This window comes from Heterodontus francisci, unplaced genomic scaffold (genome assembly GCF_036365525.1).
Source record: "Heterodontus francisci isolate sHetFra1 unplaced genomic scaffold, sHetFra1.hap1 HAP1_SCAFFOLD_91, whole genome shotgun sequence".
Taxonomy (NCBI): Eukaryota; Metazoa; Chordata; class Chondrichthyes; order Heterodontiformes; family Heterodontidae; genus Heterodontus; species Heterodontus francisci.
Genome location: NW_027140989.1, coordinates 993,773 through 1,005,087, shown reverse-complemented (window position 1 = coordinate 1,005,087; position 11,315 = coordinate 993,773).

Genomic DNA, 11,315 nt, shown 5'->3' with positions numbered 1-11,315 from the left:
CTCTCCCTGTGGAGATACTATAATACCAGACCCACTCAGTGACTCTCCCTGTGGAGATACTGTAATAACAGACCCACTCATTGACTCTCGCTGTGGAGATACTATAATAACAGACCCACTCAGTGACTCTCCCTGTGGAGATACTATAATAACAGACTCATTCAGTGACTTTCCCTGTGGAGATACTATAATACCAGACCCACTCAGTGACTCTCCATGTGGAGATACTATAATAACAGACCCACTCAGTGACTCTCCCTGTGGAGATACTATAATAACAGACCCACTCAGTGACTCTCCCTGTGGAGATACTATAATAACAGACCCACTCAGTGACTCTCCCTGTGGAGATACTATAACAACAGACCCACTCAGTGACTCTCCATGTGGAGATACTATAATAACAGTCCCACTCAGTGACTCTCCATGTGGAGATACTATAATAACCGACCCACTCAGTGACTCTCCCTGTGGAGATACTATAATAACAGACCCACTCAGTGACTCTCCCTGTGGAGATACTATAATAACAGTCCCACTCAGTGACTCTCCATGTGGAGATACTATAATAACAGACCCACTCAGTGACTCTCACTGTGGAGTTACTATAATAACAGACCCACTCAGTGACTCTCACTGTGGAGATACATTAACAACAGACCCACTCAGTGACTCTCCATGTGGAGATACTATAACAACAGACCCACTCAGTGACTCTCCATGTGGAGATACTATAACAACAGACCCACTCAGTGACTCTCCATGTGGAGATACTATAATAACAGACCCACTCAGTGACTCTCACTGTGGAGTTACTATAATAACAGACCCACTCAGTGACTCTCACTGTGGAGTTACTATGATAACAGACCCACTCAGTGACTCTCCCTGTGGAGATACTATAATAACAGACCCACTCAGTGACTCTCCCTGTGGAGATACTATAATAACAGACCCACTCAGTGACTCTCACTGTGGAGTTACTATAATTACAGACCCACTCAGTGACTCTCCCTGTGGAGATACTATAATAACAGACCCACTCAGTGACTCTCCCTGTGGAGATACTATAATAACAGACCCACTCAGTGACTCTCACTGTGGAGTTACTATAATAACAGACCCACTCAGTGACTCTCCCTGTTCAGATACTATAATAACAGACCCACTCAGTGACTCTCCCTGTGGAGATACTATAACAACAGACCCACTCAGTGACTCTCACTGTGGAGTTTCTATAATAACAGACCCACTCAGTGACTCTCACTGTGGAGTTACTATCATACCAGACCCTCTAATTCTGTCTCCATTTAGAGATACTATAAAAAAAACGGACACACTCAGTCACTCTCCCTGTGGAGATACAATAACAACAGACCCACTCAGTGGTTCTCGCGGTGTCGATACTGTAATAACAGACCCAATCAGTTTTTCTCCCAGTCGAGATAATATAATAACAGACCCTCACAGTCAGTCTATCCCGATGGAGAGACTATAATAACAGACCCATTCAGTGACTCTCCATGTGGAGTTTTTATAACAACAGACTTACTCAGTTACTATCGCTGTGGAGATAATAGAATAACAGTCCCAATCAGGCACTATCCCTGTGGAGACACGATAACAACAGAGCTACTCATTTTCAATCCATATAGCGATATGATAGCAACAGACCGACTCAACCACTCTCCCTCGGAGATACTGTAATAACAGACCCACTCGGTGACACTCCCTGCGGAGATATTAAAATAACAGACCCACTTAGTGACTCTATCTGTGGACAATGTAAAAGAACAAACACACTCAGTGACTCTCCCTTTCGAGACACTATAATTAAAGACCTACGCAGTGATTCACCCCTTGGAAATAGCATAATAATAGACCCACACCGTCACAACCATGGTGTGGAACTCTATAAAAAGAGACCCACTCCATGACTATCCCTGTGGAGGTACGATAATATCAGATCAACTCAGTGACTCCCCATCTGGAGATACAAGAATACCAGCCCCAGTCAGTCACTATCCCTCAGGTGATCCTATAATAACAGAACCACTCAGTGACGCACCCTGTGGAGATACTATAATAACAGAGCCATTCAGCGACTCTCCCTGTGGTGATATTATAAAACATAGGCACACTCAGTCAGTCTCCCTGTGGCCATACTATAATAACAGAACCACTCACTTCCTCTTCCTGTGGAGGTACTATAGTAACCACCCCAACCTGTCATTATTGCTGGAGAGCTACTATAATAACAGACACTCGCTGTCATTCTCCATGTGGAGATAATGTAATAACACACACAATTAGTCACTCTCTCTGTGGAGATACTATAATAACAGAGTCACTCAGTGACTCTCCCTGTGGAGATACTATAATGAAATGCCCACTCAGTCAGTCTCCCCGTGGAGATACTATAATAAATGGCTCACTCAGTAACTCTGCCTGTGAAGATACCATAAGAACAGACCCACTCAGTGACTGTCCCTGTGAAGATAATATAATAACAGGCCCACCAAGTCAGGTTCCCTGTGGTGATTCCATAACAACCGCCCTGCTCAGTGCCTCGCCATGTGGTGGTACTATAACAGCAGACCCATTCAGTCACTCTCAATGTGGAGGTACTACAATGACTGTCCATTAAATGACTCTCACTGTGGAGATACTATAATAACAGGCCCACTCAGTGACTCTCACTGCAAGATACAATAATATATGGACCCACTCAGTCCGTCTCCCTGTGGATATACTATAATAAAAGAACCACTCACTGGCACTCCCGCTGGAGATATTACAATACCAGACCCATTCAGTGACTCTCCCTATGGAGATACTATATTAACAGACCCTCTCGCTGACCCTGCCTGTGGAAATACTATTATAACAGACACACTCCGTGACCTTCGCTGTGGATATACTGTAATAACAGACCCACTCGCATAGTTGAAGGATTTTACATATCGACATTGGTACCCCTCTCCTCGGTTTGTACCAGTAACCTGTCATGTTCCAATGTTGCCCTTTGTGATGATTTGATTGGTGGGACAGCTGTTGATAATCTATGTAAAAGTAGAAGGTTTTATCACGACTCTCCCCATTCACGGTGCAGGTAATGGTGACCGTCTCTCCAACAGAATACACCCCAGGTGGTTGATCAAGAGATATCACTGGTGTTGTTAGCGGATCTGTGGTAAAATAAATGGAGAGCACAATTAGAAATTGATTCGCGGAATTTCATGTGCAGTGGCAAATTGATAACTCAATACTGATTGCTCCGTGTTGAAGGGAAGTGTGACCTTCTGGGACACAGATCCATGCAAAAAAGAGATTTCGGAATTTGATTAAAAAATGAAATGAAATTGTACATTTCCATAGCGCCTTTCAGTAACTCAGGATGTGTCAAAACGTATCACAGCCAATGACGTAGATCTGAACTGCAGTCACTGCTGCAATTTAGGAAATAAAGATGTAAGGCAGATTGTAAGAGCAAAGAAATGTATAGACATGCAGGAAGAAATAATTTTAAAATGCAGTGCAAATATCCACAATAAATGAAGAGGGAGAATGTACTATTACATTGAAATTCAAGGAGGCTGGCATATAAATGTGTTGAAGTTATGCTCTCGTTTTATGTGGGTGTGTTTAGACCACCGTCACTGCTGGGCACAACAGCTCAGGAATGATATATTGTCCGTTTCGCAGGTGCAGCACAGATTCACCAGAATGATATACTGGCTAAATGAGGAGAACATACAGAAGAGTCATGCATGATCTAAGTGAGGTGTTTGAGAGAAGTGAGATATTTTATTTGCATTCTTTCAGGGTGTGTTGCTGCTGCAAGGCCAGCATCTGTTGCCCATCCCTAAATGTCCTTGAACTGAGTGGCTTGCTAAGCCATTTCGGAGGGCAGATAATGGTCAACCACATTGGAGTCATATGGAAGCCAGACCGGGTAACAACGGCAGATATCCTTCGCGAAAGGACACTAGAAACCAGATAGGCTTTTACATCAATTGATGGCAGTTTCCTGGGATTATTACAGATACTGGCTTCTAATTCTTGATTTATTTTAATCAATTAATTTTAAATGCCACCAACTGTAACCCAAGGGCATTAGCATTGACCTCTGGATTACTAGATCCGAGCATTAACACTACGCTTAACTCTCCCCTACCAGCTCGGTGGACAGACACTGTCCCGCCTGGTTTCAGAGTCGTAAACAAAGGGGGGATAATCTCAATATTCGAACTTAACCGTTCAGGAGTGATGTCGGGAATCTAAACTTCACAGGGGGAGTAGTTTAAGTCCTGCACTCCGTTCTTCAGAGCACTTTCCAGACTAACTCAATTGAAATTTTATGTCTTGAGATTGATACTTTGTTGTTCGGCTGGGCGATTAAAGCATATGGAAGCAAGGCGAGTAAATGAGAGAAGGCAAACATCAGTCATGTTGTACCTGAATGGGTGAACCAGCATGAGGTGTTGGATGACCTCCTCATAAATTCCAATGCCACAGTTTAGGAATTGGATGGTGAACTGAGAGAAATCTAGAAGTAATGAAAATGTTCAATAGAATATTGGTCTGGGATCACCTGGAGTGCTGTGTGCTGTATTGTAACCCTGAAGAGAGAAAGGAAATGGATGAAAGGTCAGAAAATAATCACATTTCCTCTCGTGTCTTCCCAATGACAGCTGCTGAGATACAAACCTGCATCACCACTATCAACGTCATAACACGATTAGACACAGACACAGAAATTAAATGTTATAAAAGAAACGGAATAATTTAATAGTACAGGACTGTGGTTACTCCTTGTCAGTATTTTAAAGAGACAAATTGACATTAACCTTGCGAAGCGCTAGACCAAATCCAACCCCCCCCACAAAAAAAAAATAAAATGTGAAAAACTGAAGTTGTTAAACGAGCATTACTTTTCATAGGGTTATAAAAAATGAGATGTCACAGAATGAAGGTTGTTCTGCCCATCGTGCTTGTACTGCCTCTTTGGTAGAGCTGTGTAATCAATCTCATTCCCCTGATATTTCTCCATAGACCTGTAGTTACCCATTCACATTCTTATCCAATTATATATTGAAGTTAAAATTGAACTTGCTTCCACCTCTATTTCAAGAAGTACATTCCAGATCACAACAACACGATGCATAAAAAAATGTCATCATGCCGTGTCTTGTTCCTTCGCCAGTCAAGTTAAATCACTGTCCTCTGGTTACTAGCTCTTCAGCCATTGGAAACCATTTCCTGACCCAGTCCATCAACAACTTGAATGATTTTGAACACCTCTATCAAATCTCCTCTTAGATTCCTCTGTCTTTAGGAGATCAATCCCAGCTTCTCCAGTCACTCCACATAATTGAGGGTAGGAATTGGAATATAGTCAACATTTAGAACCAGGTCTTTCAGGAATGAAGTGGAGAAACACTTCTACACGAACAGGGTGTTAGAATTTTAAAACTCCCTTCTACAAAGAGGAATTGATGCAAGGTTCATTGCAAATTTTAAATCTGACATTGATAGATTTTTGTTAACCCAATATATTTAGGGATCAGAGGCAAAAGTGGAGATGTTGTGTTAGAGCAGAAATCAGCCATAATCTCATTCAAAGATAAAAAAAGGTTGAAGGGTCAAATGGCCTCTTACTGTCCCTATGTTCCTATGACTAGATGTAGGATAGTGACTATACATCTTTATATCTCGAGGACTAGAACACAAGGAGGTAGAAGTAATGCTTCAGTCGTTGAAAGCCCTGGTCAGACCACACCTGGAGTTAGAGTCATAGTCATAGTCATAGAGTTATACAGCACAGAAACAGGCCCTTCAGCCCATCGTATCTGTGCCGGCCATACAGCAACCAACTATTCTAATCCCATATTCCTGCACTTGGCCCGTAGCCCTGTATGCTATGGCGTTTCAAGTGCTCATCAAAATACTTCTTAAATGTTGTGAGGGTTTCTGCCTTCACCACCTCTTCAGGCAGTGCGTTCCAGATTCCAATCACCCTCTGGGTGAAACAATGTTTCCTCAAATATCCCCTAAACCTCCTGCCTCTTGACTTAAATCTATGCCGCCTTGTTCTTGACCCTTCCGCTAAGGGAAAGCCTTTCCTCCTATCTAACATATCAATGCCCCTCATAATCTTGTACACCTCAATCATATCAACACTCAGCCTTCTCTGCTCCAAGGAAAACAACACCAGCCTTTTCAATCTCTCTTCATATCTGAAATGCTGCAGCCCAGGCAACATCCTGGTGGATCTCCTCTGCACCCTCTCCAGTGCAATCACATCCTTCCTATAGTGTGGTAACCAGAACTGTACACAGCACTCCAGCTATGGCCTAACTAGCGTTTTATATAGCTCATTATAACCTCCCTGATCTTATATTCTATGTCTCGGCTAATAAAGGCAGGTATCACATATGACTTCCTAACCACCTTAGCTACCTGTGCTGCTGCCTTCAGTGATCTATGGACAAGTACACCAAGGTCCCTCTGACTTTCTGTACTTCCTATGGTCCTACCACCCATTGTGTGTTCCCTTGCCTTGTTAATCTTCCCAAAATGCACTTGCACCTTACACTTTACAATACCTTACACTTCTCGGGATTAAATTCCATTTGCCACTGCTCCGCCCATCTTCCCAGCCCATCTATATCTCCCTGTAACCTAAGGATTTCCTGTTCACTATTTGCAACACCACCAATTGTCGTGTCATCTGCGAACTTATTGATCATACCTCCTATATTCACATTCAAATCATTAATGCACACTACAAACAGCAACGGTCCCAAAACCGATCCCTGTGTTACACACTGGTTACAGGCTTCCAATCGCAAAAAAACAGCCCTCGATCATTACCCTCTGCCTCCTGCCACTAAGTAAATTTTGGATTCAATTTGCCAAAGTTCCCTGGATCCCATGGGCTCTTTCCTTCTTAACCAATTTCCCATGTGGAACCTTATCAAAAGCCTTACTGAAGTCCATGTAGACTGCATCAGCTGCTTTACACTCATCTACACATCTAGCCACTTCCTCGAAAAATTCAATCAAGATGGTGAGACACGATCTCCCCCGAAAAAGCCGTGCTGACTAACCCTGATTAATACCTGCCTCTCCAAGTGGAGATTAATCCTGTCCCTCAGAATTGTTTCCAATATATTCCCAACCACTGATGTTGAACTCCCCGGCCTGTAATTATTTGGTTTATCCCTACAACCCATCTTGAATAATGGTACCACATTCACTGCCTTCCAGTCCTCTTGTGCCTCTCCTGTGGCGAGAGTGGATTTGAAAATTTGTGGCAAAGCCCCTGCGATCTCCTCCCTTGCCTCACATAGCAGCCTGGGATACATCTCACCTGGGCCTGAGGATTTATCAACTTTTAAGGCCGCTAAAACAGCTAATATTTCCTCCCTTTCAATGCTAATATGTTCAAGCATATCACAATCCCCCTCCCTGATCTCTACACCTACGTCGTCCTTCTCCATAGTGAACACCGATGAAAAGTAATCATTGACAACCTAACCTATATTCTCCGGCTCCACACAAAGGTTGTCACATTGGGTCCTAATGGGCCTTACTCTTTCCCTGGATATCCTCTTACCCTTGATATACTTATAAAACTACTTGGGAATTTCCTTTATCTTGTCCGCCAGTGTTTTTTCATGCCCCCTCTTCGCTCTCCTAATTACTTTTTTAAGTTCCACCCTACACTTTATACACTCCTCCATTGCCTCTGCTGTTTTTAGCACTTGGGATCTACCGTAAGCCTCCTTATTTTTCATGATCCAATGCTCTAAATCCCTTGATATCCAGGGTTCCCTGGTGTGGTTCACCTGAACGGGTACATGTTGGCTCTGGACTCTCAACATTTCCTCTTTGAATGACTCCCACTGATGCGATGTAGACTTTCCTACAAGTAGCTGCTCCCAGTCCACTTTGGAGAAATCCTGTTTCATCACATTGAAATCGGCCTTCCCCCAATTCAATACCTTTATTTCTGGTCCATCTCTGTCCTTCTCCATAACTACCTTAAATCTTATGGAGTTATGGTCACTATCCCCGAAATGCTTCCCCACTGAGACTTCTACCACATGACCGGCTTTTTTTCCTCGTATTAGATCCGGTACTGCCCCTACCCTTGTAAGACTTTCTACAGACTTGCTCAAAAAGCTCTCCTCTATGCATTTTAAAAATTCTGCCCCTTTTAAGCCTTTTGCACTAAGACTATCCCAGTTAATATCAGGGAAGTTGACATCCCCTACTATTATTAACCTATTATTTTCACACCTCTCAGAGAGTTTCCTGCATATCTGCTCCTCTATCTCTTCCTGACTGTTTGGAGGCCTGTAGTAGACACTCAGACAAGTGATTGCCCTCCTTTTTTTTAGTTCTACCCAAATAGCCTCATTTGAGGAACCTTCTAAGATGTCATCCCTTCATACTGCAGTAATTGACTCCTTGATCAACAGTGCAATGCTACCTCCTCTTTCATCCCTCCCCTGTCACGCCTGAGTATTCTATGCCCTGGCATATTGAGCTGCCAGTCCTGTCCCTCCCTCAACCATGTCTCTGTGATAGCAGTAATATCATAATCCCATGTGCTAATCACCATCCTCAATTCATCTGCCTTACTAGGCTGACTCCTTGCATTGAAATAGATGCAATCCAACCTTGCATTTTTCCCTTGTGCCTTACCAGGTCTATATTTTCTCTGCCTTCCAGACCGATTCACTTTCTGTTCTATATTACCCCTTACTGTACCTCCAATCTGTATCCCATTCCCCTGCCAAATTAGTTTAACCCCCTATCCATCAGCCCAACAGAACTAGCAAATCTCCCAGCCAGGGTGCTTGTCCCATTCTGGTTCAGGTGCAACCCCTCCAATTTGTACAGGTCCCACCTTTGCCAGAAATAGACCCAATGACCTAGGAATGTAACGCCCTCCCTCCTGCACCATCTCCTCAGCCACGCATTCATCTGCTCTATCCGCCTATTTAAAAACTTACTAGCACGTGGCACCGGGAGTAATCCAGAGATTACAAGCATAGAGGTCCTGCTTTTTAATCAGCTACCTTGCTCCCTAAGTTCTTGCTGCAGGATCTCACCCCTTATTCCACCTATATCGTTGTTACCAATGTGTACCACGACCTCTGGCTGCTCAACCTCTCCCTTCAGAATGTCCTGCAGCTGCTCCATGACATCCTTGACCCGAGCACCAGGGAGGCAACATACCATCCTGGAGTCACGTTTGCGGCCACAGAAACGCCTATCTGTTCTCCTTACGATAACAACTCCTATCACGATCGCTCTTCCACTCCTTTTTCTCCCCTGCAGTGCAGCAGAGCCATCCTTTTTGCCACGGACCTGGCTGTTGCTGCTTTCTGCTGGGAGGTCACCCCCCCCAACAGTATCCAAAGCAATATATGTTTGAGAGGGGATGACCACAACGGACTCCTGTACCACCTGCCTGGGCTACTACTCCAATGGGTGGTCACCCATCCCTTTTCTGCCTGTGCTGCCATTACCTGCGGTGTGACCCCTCTCTAAATGTGCTATCCACGAAGTCCTCAGCATCACGGATGCTCCACAGTGAATCCACCCCCAGCTCTAGTTCCATAATGCGGGTAATCAGTAGTTGCAGATGGATACACTTCCTGAACACATGGTTGTTAGGGACACTGGAAGTATCCCAGATTTCCCACATAGTGCAGGAGGAGCACACCACGGGGCTGAGCTCTCCTGCCATGACTTACCTTTAAATTAATTTAGTTACACCCTTTAAAAAATACGAATTACACTCGGGGTCTTGTTCTACTCTAGACACTAACCACTACAATCTAAAGTCCTTAATAAATTACTCCAACTGAAGTAGTACAACTCACCTTATCACTTGAGTTTAAAAAAAAATCTTTCCCCTTTTTTAAGCAATTTAAATGCCCTAACAGCTGTCACTTACACAACCAATCACCTTGCAGAATTCCCGTGATGTCACTGTAAGTTTTTCTCCCTCATTTTCAAGTCTCAGCACGTGCTGAGAGACACAGGGAGTGAGAGAGAGCATGCTGCCGCTCCGGATCAGCTTCCTCGCAGAACCACCAGTCGCCACTCCGCTCTGCTCCAAGGTAACTGTCTTTCACTTCATCGTCTTTCCGTTTCTCCATTCAGTTCATTTCTCACTCTCCTCTGTCCTTCATCTCCCTCCACTTTATCCATAGAGAGGGTGCTCCCTCCACTTTATAAATACAGAGGGACCACCCTCCACTTTATACATAAGCGGGGAGCTCCCTTTAATTTATGTCATGGTGTGATTTGAACCACTGTCCCTAGTCCATTTGGTTGGGCCACTGGATTTCTTGACCAGTGACATTATCACTCTGCGACAGCCTCCCCAATCGAGGTGGAGAGAGTCTGTCCCCTAATATCACCCACAGCAGTTTCTAGGCTGTACCCTGAACATGATGCCATATCAGATCCTCAAAGTTCGAGTTTTACCTAGAAAAGGCAGGAACAGAGTGAAATGGGATTGCTTTTGTCCCTGAATTCAGTGTCCACAGCAAACAGATCAGTTATATTTACAATAGAAACGGCAGGAGTGAACAAGGTCAATGCAATGATATGGAAAATGTAAATGATGCCACTCATAATCAGAGCATCCGTCCAGTATGAGTACAGATTTCAAGTTTATTGCCGAGAGAGGTCTCACGATGAAAAAGTCATTGACATTGAAATGATTGCGTTTTATCCACCACATTATTTACATTAGTGTCAAAGCTGCTGATGTAATGTGTTTGTTCAGGTGAGTGTAACTAATGCCAATGATCAGAGGTTTAACCGTGTCAGTGGAGACTTATCCCCTGTATAAATCAGGACCCGTTGGAATCGATCAGCTCTGAGTACGTGCTGCAGCTGTGGATTGCAGGCTATCAGAAGTCTCTGCTTCTCACAGAAATGGGATATCCAGTAATCATTCAAATCTTATGCATTTACTATCCTATACTTGCAGCAATTGGACTTAATGGTAAGCCAGAATCTCTGCTATTAATGGTGTAAATCGGTGTTAAGTGTGTACTGCACTCGGTATTATTTCGCACTGTGTGTGTTACACAGCCATCTGTTCTTTTCCAGCAATTTGCTGTTGCAATCTCCTCATTGTGCACTCGTTTAGTTTTGCAGGAGCTGTATTATATCTTGAATAGTAATGATGTAAGTAACTGTGGAAATGTCACTGCATTTTTCTGTGTATTGAATGTATGCAAACCCGGTATCTCGATCAGGATTAAGAATCAGACCATCAG